Raw genomic sequence first — 19,912 nt, 5'->3', positions numbered from 1 at the left:
TCATACATTTAGCTGAAACTACCCTAATAGAAACTTCTGTATTTGTTTTATTAATTTTTTTAAAATTATAAAAATATGCGAGCAAAACTTGTGAACGTCACTGTAATTCTCACACTCTACAAACTGTTTAAATAGAGAGAAAGATGCTCCAATTTTACAAAATTAAACTGAAGCGACTGTATAATGTATATTTTGGATATAAGTTGGATTAGTTATAAAAGGAAAAGAAAGTGAAACAGCCAAACTAACTCACAGTATTAAATCATGCAACAATAGGGTTTTAATTTCATTTAATTTAACATATTCAGTAAGGACTACCCTGGTTCTCAAAAGATTTTGTGTGACCTTGACCCTTATTTGGTGCACCTGCAAAAGAACTTAATTGTGGTTTCGTATATATACATATGAAATTATGGATTGGGTTTGGTTGCTGTACTTACTTTTTTCCAACCCCCGTAACTAAGAGGGGTTGGTACAGCATACAAAAATTTCAACGAAATCGGATGTAATCATACTGATCGAGTTATTTATCATTTTTCCGAAAAAAAAATTTTTGTTATTTGGAAATCAATAAGCATGTTATTTTTTTACTTTTTGAGGTTGCTCTCAAAATATCGGAAAATGGGTGTATACTGTGTGCTTTTCTGAAAATATTGCAAAAGTGTACCCATACCGTACAATGAGGTCAACAAATTGTTTTTTTTATTGTACCTAGGCACCACTAAGGTAACACATAATAAGGAAATGATATCTCTATGTGAAATGACTAGGTGTATATGAAATTGCTTAATTTTTATTTTATTTCGATTTCTATCGATACATATGTACGCACGCACGTACCTATGATAAAATACTTCTTATAAGTATTCCTCCCATTCGCGTTTATTTTATTGACGATCGTTAAAATAGGTATAAAAAAACTTGACTATCAAATATACGTAATCAAATGCTTGGTCAGTTGACGCAAAATTTTTAGACATAAACAATTTGTTATCTATTTCTATTTACAAAATACACGCGAACGAAGCCACGAGGTACTCACAATTTCAATATAAAAAATTTCGATTTTAAAATATAATCTATCATACGTTTTAAATGGCATTAAAAGATTATGAGCTTATGTAATTTATTCCGAATGATAGGTAACTATTTTATAATCTTAGATTTTACGCATGAGTGCTAGGAAATTTTCAAAAGTTTTGTAATTTAATTACATAAGATCAGAAAAGCACTCACCATTGGTCACAACAAATTAATAAACAACATTTTGTTTAATTATAATTGGGATTCCAGACAAAAATTACTCTTAAATTTTTTTTACCTACCGGATATTATTTTTTAGGATAAAAGTAGGTTTTCGAATGTAGGGGAGACACTCAAGTGTGGTGGGGGATCGTAACGATACCTATAGGTAATTAGCTTTACATGTAAGATTACTTAATTTCCAATGNATGTTTGCAATATTGTATATAAAAGCAGAAGCTTGAAACAGCTATATCTCATGTTTTTTAAATGGAATGCCCCAATTTTTTTAATGTTAAATTGTTCGCCAAATAACAAGCTCTCTATTTTATAATGCCTGTTCTACACCTTGGAGCATCGAGCAAATGTCTCTTAAATTTTTTTTACCTACCGGATATTATTTTTTAGGATAAAAGTAGGTTTTCGAATGTAGGGGAGACACTCAAGTGTGGTGGGGGATCGTAACGATACCTATAGGTAATTAGCTTTACATGTAAGATTACTTAATTTCCAATGGAGAATGACGTTTTAGGTGTTGAAACACGTTTTACGTTTCTAAAGTTTTTGTGGAATTTTAGGGTTTTTAAAACTAAAAATAAAAGCTCCAGACAAATTTTCTTTTCTACATTAGTGACCATCCATAACATAGTCACTTTTGAACCAAATATTAAACAAATATTACGTTACAAAAGCTAGCCCACCCCCAATCAACCGTTTCTTCTTATTAAAATTTGTTAATTCTAACACGAATTTTTTCTACGAGATGCTCCTTCGAGAAAACAAGTTTTGAAGTTAAACGAAGAAATTGCAAATCATCACAACACCTAAACACATGTTTATTTACAGGTTTTTTTAAGTACTTGACAGTTGAGAATGACTTTCAATCGTAAAGGAAAATTTTTAGAATTACGAAGTTAAGAACATTAAAATAAAATTGATGATCTGCGAACGTCACATTTCCTTAGACCTTCCTCCCCGTTTTCATATTTCGTTACGCTAAGTATTATTTGCGAACGACTTTATGAATGATCCCTTAGATTAAATTAGGGTTGGGTTAACTTACGTCAGTTTCATCTTTATTATTCGATTATTCATATCCACTCCTCGCGCTTTTAAACTCCCTCAAATCCTTTATTTTCATCTGAAAACACTTTTACCGTATTGTATAAGATCATCCCCAGCATGTCCACCCATTTTCTCCTTTCTACTCCATTTCCTTCTCTGCATTTCCGCTTCCACCCCCGCCCAACTTAAATAAGTTTTTTGTGTGCTGATTTTTGCCTGGAGCGTGGAGCTCCCCTTCTAAATATCTTATTTAGGAAAACTTTACCAAGCGTTTTTATTATCTATATTTACAATGAAATAATGCTTCAGTAATTATTGTAAGCGTTTTAAAAATTTTTATCATCTGTATTCGCACAACATTTAGATCGCTAAATTTATTGTAATTTATGCATAATTATGATGCTATTAAATCCTCAAACGTAAATGTCATAATTAGGCGGTTTTCAAATCAGATACCAAATATCTGATGATGCGATTTTGTTCCGGTTAATTTACTACTAAGTTATCTAATCAAATTTAACCATTTATATGTCATGGTAATATCAAATGTTTTATTTTAATGACAACCACTTTTCAAAAACATTATTATACACAATTTTATACAAGCAAATCACTTTTCTGCTCGCTATCGATAACTTTCGAAATTCAAAAAAGTTTACTAAAATTGTACGCTTGAAGCACGGATGTGGGTAGGTGTGAAACGTGGACGATAGAAATATAATGTAGATATAATATTTAACACGTTCAGAAATGTTTGGGGGGCTTCTTTGGTTGTCATTACACCCCGAGCTACAACCGTAACAAACTTTTTAGGGACCTTATTTTGTCTGTAAGTGAAAAACATGAGAATCCGAAATATCACAAATTCATCAGTACGAAGACTCCGGGCTTGCACCGTCACTGCTTTCCATCCGGAGCCAATTCCCGCATTTCCCCAATAAGTAATCTAATGTAGGTCTACATCAGGAAATTGCTCGGAAACTTCTCAAGAATAAGGGTTCATAACACAACAACGAGCTTAAACGAAAAAGCTTTTTAGATGTAGTGTTAAAAGATGCATAGAAAAGGTTAGAAATAAGGAGGTATTGAACAAAAGACATTATAGAAGTCAATAAGAAATAGGTTATAGCGTTATAATACAGTCATCAAATGGCAAACAGCGGAGGGCACAAGGCGAAGGAGTGTAAAACTCAGTAGCGTTTCGTTAAACGGAGCATACAACAAATAAATAAATAAATAAAAATATTATGACATCCATTTCTTGCCTTAATATTTTCCTCGGATGTTAATTCAGAGCCAACGATAAGGGATAAATACTTTATTAATTTTTTAAGAAACTAGATTCGACGTTTCGCCTATTGTTTTTAATCTTTTTCAAGGCTATAATACATGGAATTATTAAATCTTTAGTATTTTGTTAGTGGTTACTTATATAGACGTACTAATTACCTCTTGTTTGTTTGAAGTATTCGGATTTCTAATAATGATCTAGCTGACATGGTGAATGAATTAATTAATTTATAGAGCTTAATAGATCTCGAGAAATCGGATGACTTACTTTCTTTATATCATGCCAACATATCACATAAATATGCATTGGTTTCAACCGATTTCCTCGGGTTCAAAGAATGACCTAAGTGGCATCGTATCATTTTATGGCTAATTTATATTAAACTTGTGTAAAGAAAGAATTAATTTTATACAACCTACAGATCTCGATGCTCTGCTTGCCTTATTGCGCTACTATTTACCTACCTATTAATTTCAGTCGATCTCAGGCTTAGAGAATTTCTAATTGACGTCATATTTTGTAGTGAAAAAATTAATTTTGAAAGAGCCTATAGATCCTCTGAGCATCTGAACATGCAATTTGCCGTCATGTTAGCCCTCGCTTCTGAAAGTTTCGAACTATACTAAAATTTAACATTTGTATTGTAGTTAAATAATCATTTTTGTATAGTTCATGTCCATAGATATTGAGAAATTAGTTCCGCTAAGTTGGTATACGGTAAAAGTTGAAATGTCGTTTTTTGCCAATCTCATGCCCAGACAAAAATTAAATTGGCATTGTAATGTAGATATCTTACGTAATATCTACTTAATTAACAAAATTAATAAGTATTTGTCTCCCTGTTATTTTGAGTCACTGTTCTGTTACCTTAATCTTGATTAATTGTTTGAGTCATGGGATGTGTAATGAATAGTTTTTAATATATATAATTAATTTTAATCAATATACGCTTGTAAAAATTTCACAAGTATATTTCATAATTTGTAATTAATTCTTTCACTCTAAAACGGAAATTAATTACACATTACATGTAGTAACAGTTAGATCAGTTTTTGAGCTAGAGTTCAGCTGAAACGAATATATGATCTTCTGATTTCTCGGGATTTATAGATAGGACAATGTTTCAAGTTGCAAAAGCCTCTCTACAAAATTAATTCTTTCACTACAAAATATGAAGCCGATTAGATCATTTTCTGAACCCGAGATTGACTGAAAGGAATAAGATGTGATAGCAGATTTATCGAGATTTATCTGTTGTTCTATTGGGATCCGTAAAATGGGAACGGAACCTAAAAGCATCATGTTTGCGCTCACGAGGGAAATTTTTTTATAAACGCTGTAACGTACCGTGCAATTGTGGATTTTTCACAATACTATAAGAGATTATTAGTGTTGGACGATATGTAATTGAACCAACATATCCCATGGAAAAATTAATTTTGTTGTAAACGCATTTTTATCGTTGATTATATAAAAATAGGAAAATACAAATGTACCGTTGTCTGATGGTTCAGTACATATGCATATATATTGCAAATGTGCCTAACAGGCATACACTATCTGTTTACCTTCGATGGTAGAGGATCTGTTCTGTACCAGTCACAAATATCCCTGTACATATTAGTTAGACCTATGACGTTGAGCATTGATTTTATGACAATCAGAGCCGTCTTTAACCTATTGGAGGTCCTGGACACATCAGCCTACCCCTACAGCTTTGACAGAGAATTATTTTGGTTTATTTGTTTTTTTACATTCACATAAATGAATAGATAATTGAAATATTTAAAAAAGTAACTCCAATATCATTCTCAGGTTGGTAGTTAAAATTGTGTTTCTTGAAAAGGAACCCTTTTTTTCAGATATGCAAAATCGTCAACCAGTTGTTCAAACTCTTTGTCTTGATTAATCAATCTTTCTTGAAGCATTGTTCGTCTTAACTCATTTTTTATTCTTTTCCGTTTAAAGAAGGAGCGTTCGCCACTATAGTTAGTTACCATCATGTTTAAAAAGATTCTCAATGCAATTTCTACATTTGGAAATGTGTCTCGAACTCGGTTTTTTATCAAAACTTCAGCAATACTATTAGTTTGCCAAATACAAACATTCTATTTCTAACTCTTTCTCGTTAACATCTTCATACCAGCAATTCTTTGCAACAGTGTCTCGGGATTTGGAGTTTTCAAGCGAAAAACTGTCTACAATAACCAATGTCCTTGTATAAACTCAATCGCTGTTTTAGATACACGCTTGGGGTATCACTTTTGGGAAGTAAGGTATTTCTACTTTAATATCTCTTCCCAACTCAGTTGGACTATCGGTGCTGAATCATCAAAAAATCTCTGGCGTGAACTTTTCACTCTTATTCTTCGAGACAAGTCCTTGCAGTCAGATTCTGTATTTTTTCTTTGGAGAGCGACTCGAAGTAATAAAATTTCGAAATATATAAATGTTTGAAGAATCGCCTACATTTGGGTATGCTCGCGTTTACAGCATGCAAAAGCGATTATGCAAGTAAATATTCTAACAGCAATTATTGATTAATTTTATTAAAATAATTATCGGCTTTTGGTTGGCGGATGGATCTGGCAGGAATTATATAGTTGAATATCCGTTGATCGTGGGAGCCTGGACACTTGGCGAGAGTGCCCAATGGAATAGAGTGGCCTGTTTACAATTGCATTCGTTTCATATCATTACTTCAATAATAAAACTACCTGACAAAGTACAATTCTAGATGTGTCCGCTAAAAGTGTCTGTTTTGACCTTGTAATAACTCTCACAATGCCCGAAAAAGTGTCTGTTTTTGCATAACACAGTAGTTTTATCTCAAGGCCAGTGCAGACACTGGTGTTCGTTTTATATTTTTGAGAAATTTCCAGCTAAGAGAAATAACCGCTGACGTACCTAATTCGAAAGGTTCAACATGAGTGTAATGGCCTGTTGATGAAAATATACAAAATTTGTTTTGATGCGTAACGTTTTAATGTATTTAATTGCGATGCATTTAATGTGGAGTAAATTTTCACTTATGTAATCGTAGGCATTAGTAAAATTTAGTATTCACACATAGTCTAAAATTTCGCTCAGTTCTTTCTGGAAACATTTTCTCTTTCATCACATCTAGAAAAAAACTCGAATGCTTTTACGTTCTAATGTCTCAAACGTAGCGACAAAAAACCGCAGAATATTTAAATAATTCTACGAAAGTTGGTTGTTGCATCACTTGTTGCTCCTTCTGTTTATAGGTACGTGTGTATACATAATTATGCGTATATTATATACAAATGTACATACATGTTATGGAAAAATTGTTTAAGTTAAAAAGAGCTATCACTATAAATCGTTTTAACGAGATAATTAAATTCATTTCTTTTAGGAATATCTCGAATTTCTCAATGTAACGAAGCCGTATTAAAGTATGTATATATACATATTTGCAGGTGATAATTTTTTTTTGATGATGGAATATGTGAAAAGTACTAATAAGAGAAATTTAAAACCGTTGCATTCCATTGCGTAAAACTTTTTATGTCGTTATGTCTGGTCGATGTTTTGAATCCGAAATTCAGTATAATTGTTACTTTCTCCAATCAGAATTCCTGATTACGATACGATTTCTTTCTTAACTGTTCATTTTGCATTCAAGTGTGTTATACTAGGTATATCGAAGCAGCAACAAAAAAACTAACGTGCGTATAGGTCAATTGATTACCATTAGTGGCTAATAAATGAAATCTTTTTTTAAATAATAATGCCGGCGGCAGAGCGAAAGTGAAACGGAAATACAGGTAGATAATTAATTTGATTATTGTTTCCTTTGACACAAATACTATAAATAGTTGTTACCATAATTATATTTTATAGTAAATACGAGGCCAGTTCAAAAAGTATCGCGAATTTTGAAATTCCGCTGGTTACGTATATTTGAATTTCAATTTTTTTTGTGGCGTTGTATTGGCATTCATGTCGCTGATAAGTTCGGCCATGTTAAATGTTCAGTTAATTTTTGACAGTTGCTTTGCTTGCACATGTTTTGGCTAGTCTTCGATTTTTGCCTATTTCAAAAAATTGATTAAAGAACCTGTATCAAATTTTGTGTGAAAAACAAAATTAAGTGCACGGACGCATTTCAAAAGTTTACTGTGGCATATGGTAAAGCTACCTTGGACCGAAGCAACGTTTATCGATGGTACAAAATGTTCTCAGAGGACCGAAATGTGAACGACGAAGAGCGTGCCGGACGCCCCAGCACGTCAACAACAGACGAAAACATAGATTAAATGAAGAAAATAATATTGGCAAATGGTCGACTCATCGTTAGAGGAGTTGCTGAGGACCTAAACATATCGATGGGCTCCTGCCATTCGATTTTTACCGGTGATTTGGGTGGCCGCTAAATTCGTACCAAAATTACTCAATTTCGACCAAAAACTGCATCGCATTAACATTGCTAAGGAGCTGTTGGAACGGTGACGAATCATGGGTTTATAGTTATGACTTGGAAACTTAAGCTCAATCATCCCAATAAATGTTGCCGCACGAATCAAGACCGAAAGAAGCGCGCCAACTTTCTTGCCACAGGATAGAGCGGTTAATAAGGAATACTACCTGCAAGTTATGCACAATTTGCACGAAGCAGTTCTCCAGAAACGCCCCTGTATTTTATTACATTTCTGAATTTCTCTAAGAATTCTACATACTTTCTAGTTGCCATTATCTATTCAACAGTGTTTGAGATATTTTTTCCAATAAATGGCTATTTATTCGAGACCCTGTTAGACAAATCTTTTGCAGAATGTAAGTTCATAGCTTCACTTACTTTATAGCCCTATGAAAATCTGATAACCTTCTACAGGATGTTTGCAATATTGTATATAAAAGCAGAAGCTTGAAACAGCTATATCTCATGTTTTTTAAATGGAATGCCCCAATTTTTTTAATGTTAAATTGTTCGCCAAATAACAAGCTCTCTATTTTATAATGCCTGTTCTACACCTTGGAGCATCGAGCAAATGTAATTTTTTTTCCTAAAATCATTCTGTATCCTGATATCGCACTAATTAAACACCCTGTATATGTCCGTTCTGAACAAATCGATAATAATGTTGTTCATTGATTTTTAAATATGTATTTGATGTGGAATAGTGTAAAAACATCTATGCCATAAAATCATACCATGCATTTATCTAAATTCCACAACATGCAGAGTTTAATTCGTTTCAGCAATGGTACATTATTCTTATTTGCGTGATCAGTTTAAAGTAAATGTCATTTCATTAATTTGCCGAACACGTAAAGCTTTTGAAAAAAAAACCGCATGGTTATTATTTATTATAATTGTACACCACATCGTGTACCGTACGTACAGGCACCGTGACAAACGAATTGAAAGGGAAGGTTAGCCTGGGCTTGACATTTCCAGTGTCACTATCAAAGTTGCTTCTTTTTTTCTGCCGTTCATGAACGATCGAATGTTAATTGTAAAAATTAGCAAAGCATAGAAAATGGCATTGGAAAAATGTAGGTACTACCGTCAGACCTCCACGCGTTAGCTTCCTTATTATTGCATAAAAACCTATTTGCAATCTTATCGTCACGAATCGATGGCATTCGATACGGAAAAACATTGCCCATCAACTTCCTGTAAAATGATTCTTATTATCGCCGTACTCTGTATTCCCAATATGATAAGATTTTATTCAAATATATAACCATAGATGTTTCTATTTTATGTGGAAATACTTACTAATAAATGTTAATACGTGGTTTAAATAATAAATGGAACTACAATAGATATGTACGTATGTTAAAATTACTTCTGTACATACTGGCGTGTGCAAAACAATTGAATTCTTAATTCTTAATATTGTGTCACATTAAAAAATTCAGTGCAATAGCGTTAAGCATCTACCAAAAACATATCTTCGCCACAAAAGTGTAACTAGAGTATATATACTCATTGTAACAAAACTCTTTACTACTAAAAACTCTGTAACGTAGAAGTTATTTGAGCCAGGTTGAAATACATTCGGAAAGGTACCTATTTGAAAATTATCGCCCTAGGGCATACTTATCGTGTAGTTAATAATTATGGAACATTTAATTCTAATCTTGCGAAATAATATATAAATTGTTCAAGGAGAATGGAAAATTAAATTTATGTATTTGAACAAGAATTTTCTGATTTTTAACTCTAAAAATATGTCCAGTAACTTCTTTAATTTTTGCATGCATATCTGATTTTAGTCATTCAGATATCCTAATCTGACCTTTAAAGTGCTATTAAGAGGTGAAGACAATTGCGTTTATATTTTTAACATGTACAGTTATAACCGTTTGTAGCTACACCATTTATAACGACACATTGGATATTATGGCGAAATGTACAGGTCTGCTATCTAATGATCGTTTCTTGCGGCATCACTCACCGTACTTTAAGGCTACATTCACACAGCGCGATAACGACACGATTTACTGCACGCGATTTGTCGTATCGTATCGGAACGTTTCACATTAAGCGACTAAATATTGTTTCGACAACGTACCAAGTTGAATCGCGGACTTACCTATCCTCGCAGTGTTGTCTGGTTTAGTTGTACGTATCTAATAGAGCGAAAAACAGTAATTTTATTAAATCAACTATTTCGTAATTGAATATTTTTTTCTTTGAGAAAGACATTTTAATGGCTGCAAGTCGCGGTTAACGCTACTAGTATATATATATTTTGGTTACATTTAATATACGTGTCGTGCAGTATTTTTATAGCACGATTTGTTAATGCAAATCGGAATGTATTTGCGACATTTTTTACTGCAACGATTTTAATATCGGATCGCATCAGGTATCTATCTATAGACAGGTATCTATAAACTTGTAGTTTTCTTTAGACAGTGTCTAGTAGAGATTGGTCGGGTACCCAATTTGGATCCGGTATCCGACGTATCCGGCACTTTTTTTTAGGATCCGGCCGAGTACCGGATAGTACATCATCATTGCCGAATTGTTAAAATTTTTGTCGCTTGTTGGCATATCAAGTTTTGATTAACGGTAACTCAATTAATGTGATTTTGTGTTCTTGCAGATTTTTAGGGTTTATAAATATTATAGGCTCGTTTTAACGGTTTCAACTCAACCCACTGGTTAAAAATCTGTCAACCAAGAATTAACAATTAAGTTCGACACTCAGGAATTTAGGAAAGCAATGACTCTTGATTAAAGCAGGCAGTTATAAAGCCGACCCTGCACGTCTTATTTTAGTATTTCAAACTATTATAATTTTTAATTGTTTAAAATGGTTAAATGTCCTACCTATTTTTGGTAAAATGTGTATAACAAAAAAATAAAACAGTGCATAAATTTTACAATATTGCAATTACATAGTCATATGTTTGATTGATTAAAAAACTAATAATCATCGTTAAATTTTCCCAGTATCGATATGTATACCTACACATTATATATCACCTATTAATCATAATTTTTCAGCAGATTGACAGTCGTATTAATTGCTTACATGCAGGAACTGATTTTTCTTTTTGATATATTTACAGATTATTACAAATACCGTATTATTATATTTGTACTTTCATTTTTATTTTACTAAGGATATCGATATTATTAGATTTATCAAGTAATTGATTAATTCATTTTGCGTTGTATGCATTTGTATACTTATGTTAAAGTCAATCTATAAATATTCGAAATTTTCAAATATAACTAATCATCTGAGAAAGCGCACTGTTGTAAATACGATATTTTATTTGGAATTAATGTATCTGCTCTGGCATGTATTAACTGTTTACTCTAATACGAAATTTACAACCGCAGCTTTAAGAATATATCTAGTTGTTTGGAAAATTAAAACCAAAATTGTGGGATCATTGGAAATGGTATATTAATAATTCTATTCAATTTATTATTATTGAATAGCGCTTCAAATGTTTAGGTTTAAACACATTTCTTGTATTAATGTCAAAATTCATTTTATCCTTATTTATTTGTGAAAAAATAATGCATTCTAAAAGACTTATTAATTACAAATAACTGTTGCAATTTCATTTCATTCTTCAAATCCCACAAAATCTCATATATAGAAAACCTGTAGATGGGATGACAGGATGGTACTGCTAACCGATCCGGAATTAAATCTCCTAGCGGTTGCCGATGCCCGTCTGCACGATAACTTCGGTTTTTTTACCGGTCGCCGGATTGACCGTTCGTGTACAAAGGGCCTTATTAGTCTCCCTCAGCGTTGCCAGGTTCAGTGGACAGAATTATCGGACTTTTTAGGAAAAATTATCGTACTAATATAAAAAATATCGTAGGTTATTGCGCATGAGCATCATTAATAGTCTAGTAGTGGCAGTATGAATTTGTAAAGATAGCCTGTGTACATCAGTGGTTTTCTCAGTTCTGCTATACCATCAATAGATAAAACAAACACTTCCCTGAAAGGCTTATAACTTGACAGAAACTTCAAATAGGAAAATTGATTTCGAACTGGGTATTAAACATTTTGGTTAGAGTCCATAAACAATTAAATTTTATTGAATGTAAGTATACAAATAAACAACTTTCCAACATATATTCATATATCTATGCATATAGTGTATATATTATATATTTTAACATTATAATATTGTACTTAAGTTATTAAAAAAACGGAATAAATAAAAAGGGAGAACAGGAAAGGAATATACTTCTTGCTCACTCTTCGGAGCAAAGAGAAGCTCTTAGGATGAACCTAATAAGCTTTCGAGAGTCAAAAGAGCCGTTTGCCCAACTCTGTTGTAAATTAGTGTTTTTATGAAGACTGTCCACATGACCATTTGTTCTATTAACAAAAGATTTTATAAAGGTAGAAAAACAAGACAACATGTTGGCAGAAACAAACATCATAATAATTTGAATTACGATACCGTACATCGTATTTGAAGTAAAATTATCGTCTGTCCCCATAATTATCGTATAGGTTGGCAACGCTGGTCTCTCTATTGTTCTTAGATTTTCATGACCTGCGCAATATTTTCTTCTTCTAAACGTTTCGCCTTTTATTTGAAACCGAGCAGTTTTGAGCTCGAAATGAATTCGCTACCTCTTGTAAACCTTTTTTCAAATCAAATATTAAATCCAAGGTTAATTTTTTCTTTGAGAAAGACATTTTAATGGCTGCAAGTCGCGGTTAACGCTACTAGTATATATATATTTTGGTTACATTTAATATACGTGTCGTGCNTGGTCTCTCTATTGTTCTTAGATTTTCATGACCTGCGCAATATTTTCTTCTTCTAAACGTTTCGCCTTTTATTTGAAACCGAGCAGTTTTGAGCTCGAAATGAATTCGCTACCTCTTGTAAACCTTTTTTCAAATCAAATATTAAATCCAAGGTTAATTTATGTTATGATATACCTATATATAATAATTAGCACTTGGTATTAAGGATGATTATTGCAATTATTTTAGAAGTGTGAACTTAAGGTCCTCTTTGAAGTTTGTTTGTATTTCCAAACAATTTCAACGAGAGTTTTATTTGAACCACTTGCAACTAACAAGTGACAGGTATTTGATAGTGACCTTTCTTTGACCTAATATTTTATCTAATTACGTTAGGCTTGTACATTAGTTACATGCTGTAGTACTTGTAATTTATTTTATCACTTCCATTTTATCAGTCTAATAGGCAAAATGTGGTACAATGTAATACATAATACAAAAATAAATGTAGCTACTTAGTTAATTAACGATTACGGTTAATAAGTTATTATTGTTACATCTCCAGCAAAAAGTGGATTTTATTTTCATTTGTATGATAAAAAATTAATTATGGGTAGTAGTTACAAAATGTGTAATTTGACCATACACATTTCAAATTTGTATCAATAAAAAGATGTGAAGAAAAATCAGGAAATTTATAAAAAATGGTTATATTGTGTTGCGTTGAACTCATGACATAGATGCATATTTTACATTTTAATTTCAATGGCTATTAATACCAATGATTAAATGTATGCACTTGATATAAGAGTGTTTTTTTTTCTTCTAAAGTTGGTAGGTCCTTTGTCCATCAAATTGACGTGTAAACATTGTCGCAAACACCGAACAAGCCAACGATCTTAAAATGGGCCACAGCATAATAAGAAAAAGTGACTGTTCTTTAAACAACTACCGAAATCGATGGTGAAAGCTACAACAGTTTTTAATGTTTTTTTAATGTAGTAGATGATAACGATTGAAATGTGGATCATCAATCCGTAACGTATTGTATTCTTAATTGTTTTCGTTTATAAATGCGGATATTATGATAACTTTTTGCATTGCAATTTATCGAATGATGATAAGATTTATTAAGAATAAACAAGGACAACGAACGGATTAAATTATCTGCAGATGACAGACCTATGATTACATACAAGAGACACCGATGTAATTTCAATTTAACGATTTGAAGAAAAAACAAGTTCTCGTTCCCATGTCGATTAACTGCTAAATATTTTTTTAATTGCAACAGTGATACTGTTATAATGCTTGAATGTTGCACTGTACACTAGCTAGACACCTTAAATGCTAATGAACTTTTTCTGGATCAGTGAAGTGGTATTAAGTAATATTCTCGTTAACCTCGAAGTCAGCATCAGTCAGTCATGGGCAAATTGCCTTCATCCAACGCACTTATGATTCTTGTTTTAATTGATTACCATCATATATACTCCCATAGCTTTAAATACCTTTGTTAAATCATCCATACTTGATATGTCCTCTATTTCTTTCGTATTTTATTGCAATTCGGCATTATGGATTGTAATTCGCCTTGGACCGGCACTTGTTTAAAATTCATAAATAACATAATTATTAATTACTTCCTTTCCACCACCACCACCACCATAAGGTCCTCAGTCCTAAGACTGGTTGGACACGCACCTCCACTTCTTCCTATCCTGAGCTAATCTTCAAATTTCCCTAAAACTAGAACATCCCACATCCTTAAGTATTTGCGAACAGTAATCTAATCTGGGTCTACCTCTTCTCTTACCTCCTGTTTCTGCCTCGAATATGTTTCTGACTAGATCTTGTCTGATAAGGTGTCCTACCAACCTATTTCACCTATTTTTTTTATTGACTTCCATAGGGATCTCTGTTCTCCTATTCTTTGTAATATCTCCCCGAAATAAAAAAGTTCAGTCTCTCAGAGTCTCTGAAAGCGAAACTCGAGTCTCCGTCTCTCATCGAGTCTCTCTGGTGTCGCTAAGAGAGACTGCCAAAAAAAGAGACTCGAGTCGTTCATAGAGAGATCTTCATTTCGCATCCAGTCTCTGAACGAGAGACTCGAATCTTTGAACGAGAGACTCGAATCTCTCAATAACTGGTGTCTCGATAGACATGGTTAAAATTTCAGTGTTCAACATATTTCAGAGATCCCAGTCTTTCAACGAGAAACTCGAGTCTCTCAATTTTTCAGTTTTATTCATTCAGTCTCTCTGTGAGAGACTCGAATCTCTGAATTAACAATTTCATCGTTCGAGTCTCCCATACAGAGACTGTGAGAGATCCATAAAAACACCTAGACAATAACTGAGAGACTGTGAAAGACTGTGAGAGACGCTCTCAGAGACTGTGAAAGACTGTGAGAGACGCTCTCAGAGACGCTGAAAGACTGAGAGACTGGAGAGAGAGACTGAAAATTTTTTTATAGGGTCTTCTTCTCTAGGTATCCTCATCATTCGCCTGTAACACTACATTTCGAATGGTTCTAACCTTTTCTTTTCCGTCTCTCCTACCATTCATGCTTCGCACCGGTTCAGCGCCGCGCTCCAAACATACACCTTTAACAATCTTTTGGGAATTTCTAAAATAAAATCAATAATATTTTTGTAGATATATAGTTGAGCTATTCGTAGAAAGCTAGGTTTTCTTATTATCATCTAGAGATCTAGACAATGGCAGGCAGCCGTCCATCACAATATTAGTCAGTTTAATAAGCATTAGTGTGCATTCACAACGATTCACACGATCCGTGTGTATGTCAGGGCTGGTCCACGGCAATGCGTTGACGTGACGGTGCTTGATGATGACATTCGTTGATGCTAATGAGAATACATTTAGTTTTCGTTAATAACCAGTACAAGAGTGTTATTAAGCGAGATCATTAAATTAATATTTAGACAACCCGAAGCACTGATGAAATTTTACTTCATCATTTAACAATTCTTTATACAACGTGAAAAATTCCTCTTCAGTTTTTGTGTTCAATAAACTCTTGTGTAAATAGCCATTATTTTTTTATTTTCCTACTTTTCTTGTTTTCGTCTTGTGTTCTCCATCTCATCTACTTCTTCTTCAAGAAAAAGAGCAATAACTGTCTAAAAAAACAAAACATGCCACTCTTCCAAAATTTGACTAAAGAGCTGTTGTATAGTGTGAATACAACATAAACATACTTAAACATTTACATAACCGGTAAATTGTAAAACAAAAGAATCTTATGTATTATCTACTGAAGACATGCTTCACCGCACTGAATTCCACTTTCCAAGCTCAGAAAATCCACTAGTAAACAATTATATATTTATATAATAAAAACACCCCGATTCATTTGCTTTATGTATTAATTTTATTTCTTATGGTAATTGTAGTATATACAATTTGGCTATAGACAAAGAAAACAGAGAATTGTCAGGAAATTTAATTATGAGAATTAATTTTAGTCTTTCACTGCTAATTTACAGTTAATTTGTGGCATATTATCTTACAATTTATACATTTGCCTGCTAATTTTTCCATGTCAACTTCAAAAGAGTTATGGTTTGTAAAAACTCTGTAACTGATGCTGTACTTTAATTTTTTTTAAATAAATATGTAAATAGGTACTTCCTACATAAAAATAAATTGTTGTAGACGTTGTACATACCAAACAGCGTTTTTAACACTTTAAACGTCTTAATAACACAGTTGTTACTTAATTAACCAGAATAAAATTTCAATTCAGTCAGTTAATTTTTTCTTTGTAATTCTCACGACTCTTGCGTAACGATTTAAAGCGTAACGTACTGCTTTACAGAAATAATAGTGCACTTTAATTTAATACTAACGTTTACTAATTGTAGGTACAAAAATGTTCCGCTAGTTTTACTAGTATTCGAAATGTTTCAGCGTTTTTCACTAATTGATTATATAAATCAGTTTACAACATTCTTATAAATAGTTACATAATTAAAGAAGGTTGTTTGTTTCACAACATATACATAATAAAAGAGAATGCGGGGTTTTCGTAATAAGTGGTCTACCCTAAATGATTTTTATGTAGGTACCTACATTTTACATTATTTTAGTGGATTCGCTAGGTCCCATTTTTCCACCATTCTTTCAACTTGTTTCAGTGTCGATTTACTTTCAATTGTTTTTAAGGTCTTATCGTTAAAAGTTTCGAGATAATACTGACTACCAAAAACTTTAATAATGCTAGAGGATATCTACTAAACTTCCTAGAATGTTTTATTACCGATAAAAATGAATTTACTTGCGGTTAGAATATTACAAATTAACTGATACTCGTTTATTTCTTTTTCTCTTCGTATAAATAAAATCAAAAATTGATCCATTTGTAAGTTTTCCTGTGTCGGGTACTGCACATCAGGGATGTTATGGATATGCAATTTCGGATCTAGATATGGATACGGATACGGATGTATAAAAAATATACCTGTTTCAGACACAATTGTGGATATGAAACTATTTAGGATTATCCGATGGTTTCGAATAGTTTCAGTTATAGATATTTGATTTTTAAGGAACTATAAAAGGAAAATAAAAGTAGATAATGATTTGAATTTATTTTTTGGTTATGATTAGGCTACTTTTTAATCTATACATCGAAGACGCCATCAACATCATTAAAGACAGTACAACTGTGGGGATAGATATACAGGGGCAAAAGATTAGTATGCTTAGATTTGCAGATGATATAGCAGTATTAGCATCTAGCAAGGAGGACCTAGAGATAGCTTTAAATAAAATGGAAGCGGTACTGACAGATCAGTACTGTATGAAAATAAATAAAAGTAAAACTAAAATACTGATATGCAAGGGAAGAAAAAGTAGGGAAAGAGCGAATATAAAGATAGGAGACGAAAAATTAGAAGAAGTGGCTGATTTTAGATACCTAGGAAGTCAGATAAGTGAGGATGGAAGGAGTAGTAGGGATATAAAGCAGAGGATAGCGCAGGGTCGTGTCGCCTTTAATAAAAAGAAGTCACTTCTATGCTCGCGAACGGTTAATTTAGAAATTCGAAAAAGGTTGTTAAAGGTGTATGTTTGGAGCACGGCGTTGTACGGGTGCGAAACATGGACAGTGGGAGCGGCGGAAAAGAAAAGGTTAGAAGCGTTCGAAATGTGGTGTTATAGGCGGATGATGAGGATATCGTGGGTAGAAAAGGTTAGAAATGAAGAGGTATTGGAAAGAATAGGAGAACAGAGGACTCTATGGAAGTCAATAAAAAATAGGCGAGATAGGTTGGTAGGACACCTTCTCAGGCATGAAGGTCTAGTCAGAGACATATTAGAGGCAGAAACAGGAGTTAGGAGGGGTAGAGGTAGACCTAGATTAGATTACTGTTCGCAAATAGTTAAGGATGTGGGCTGTTCTAGTTTTAGGGAAATGCGAAGTTTAGCTCAGGATAGGAAAGAGTGGAGGTACGTGTCCAACCAGTCTTAGGACTGATGACCTTATGATGATGATGATGATTAGGTATTACAATCACAGAGAAAAACAATTGGCCTTATAAGTTAGACTTCATCCCTATTTGAAATTATTCAAATCTTGTAATTCAAATTCAGTTACAGTTTTGGATAGATTTTTATTTCGGATGTCCCATAGTTTCGGTTATTAAGGTTACGGAGCTCCATATCATCCCTGCTGTACATGACTGAGCCCAAGGTGCTCCGACAAAGAGATCGCATCAGAAGCGACGATGGGATTATAGAATAAAAAAACGAAAATGGACGGCTAGCACTTAAAAAAGTAAAGATATTGAAAATAGACACATAAGATTCGGACGCAGGGATGGATTTATCATTCAAAATAAGTTTATACATTTGCTAAGCAAATGGAATTGTATGAATCTGCAAATACTGATTACTGAGCCTTTTCATGAATCATGCTCTTGTTTTAAGCCGTTATTCCGTAGGTATGATATCACTTACAATTAGGCAATGCACGTATGTAGATAACTTTCAGTTGTTATAAACAATCAGCAATTAAATGCTTGGTTATAAATTTTCGAGCTACATAGTTAGTCATTCAATACAGCAAAAATTGTGAAATGTAAAAATTCAAATGTAGTGAATAATTTCAGATTAGTCATTTTCAGTTCACAATTGACTAATAAAAGAAAACTGCGAACAACGGAGTAGAATACCGACGAGAATGGTGAGATTGTAACTATTTGAATCATATACGTTAATACAAACAAAAGACACCAAAAGGGAAATGTGAAGTCCTTTTAGTACTAGATACACATAAATTTATCAGTGATTCACATCGTAACTCAGAAAAGAAAACGTATTGTGCATAGGTGTATTTAGTTTTTTATTCAAACAAGGAATGTGAAGGTCGCTGTAACTAAATTGCTTTTATTTATTACTTTTTTAAAACAATAAATGGAATTTTGAGAAACTCGAGAGTCGTGCTTTGGCTTGTATCCGATTCTGATAACCGTTTGATGAGCACCGCCTTGATGGTCTCATACTTATTTTCCGCTGGTGGATGCATACGATTGTTCTCGATTTCATTCAAGTATTGAGGGTTCAGCTGGCTGACAATGTGCGTATATTACGTTTCATCTTTGATTATTCGATTTAGCGAAAATACAACCTCTTGAGTGAACCATAAAGCTACCTTTTAGGTCAAAAATCGGGTAACTTTACCATTACTGATGCGTGATTGTTTGACGCAGACGTTTCGCCGTTGGTAATAATTATTACACACTTTTCACGACTTTTGTTCTTTTTAAAAAGCTACCTTTAGCTGGTCATCCTGCAGACGTTTTATTTTTGTCCTTCTAAAAGTACTTGTTTGTATCCTTTATTTTGTAACCGTGTAAGTTAAACTGATCATCTTCAAGTATGAAAATCAAAAAACTGCTTCAACAAAGCCATGATAGAAGTATGCAGTATTATTAAATTTATAAATTTTTTTATTAACAAATTATTTGCTACTCGCCTATTTAATCGATCGGGTTAAAATTTTAGCACGATTAATAACTATAAAAAAGACTTATATTTTCCCGAAAGTTCTATGCAGTAGGATTTTCTATTG

The 19,912-nt window shown here is 32.9% G+C and overlaps 1 protein-coding gene across 1 annotated transcript in view; it reads left to right on the top strand.

The window, feature by feature from the left end:
- Positions 1–19,912, top strand: part of LOC108735981 — a 132,295-nt gene that overhangs the window by 104,600 nt on the left and 7,783 nt on the right. The gene's annotated exons all lie outside the window — the stretch shown is intronic.

This window comes from Agrilus planipennis, unplaced genomic scaffold (assembly GCF_000699045.2).
Source record: "Agrilus planipennis isolate EAB-ADULT unplaced genomic scaffold, Apla_2.0 scaffold4, whole genome shotgun sequence".
Lineage (NCBI taxonomy): Eukaryota > Metazoa > Arthropoda > Insecta > Coleoptera > Buprestidae > Agrilus > Agrilus planipennis.
The sequence above is the reverse complement of the archived record's forward strand: the minus strand, read 5'-3'. Positions and strand labels throughout refer to the sequence as shown.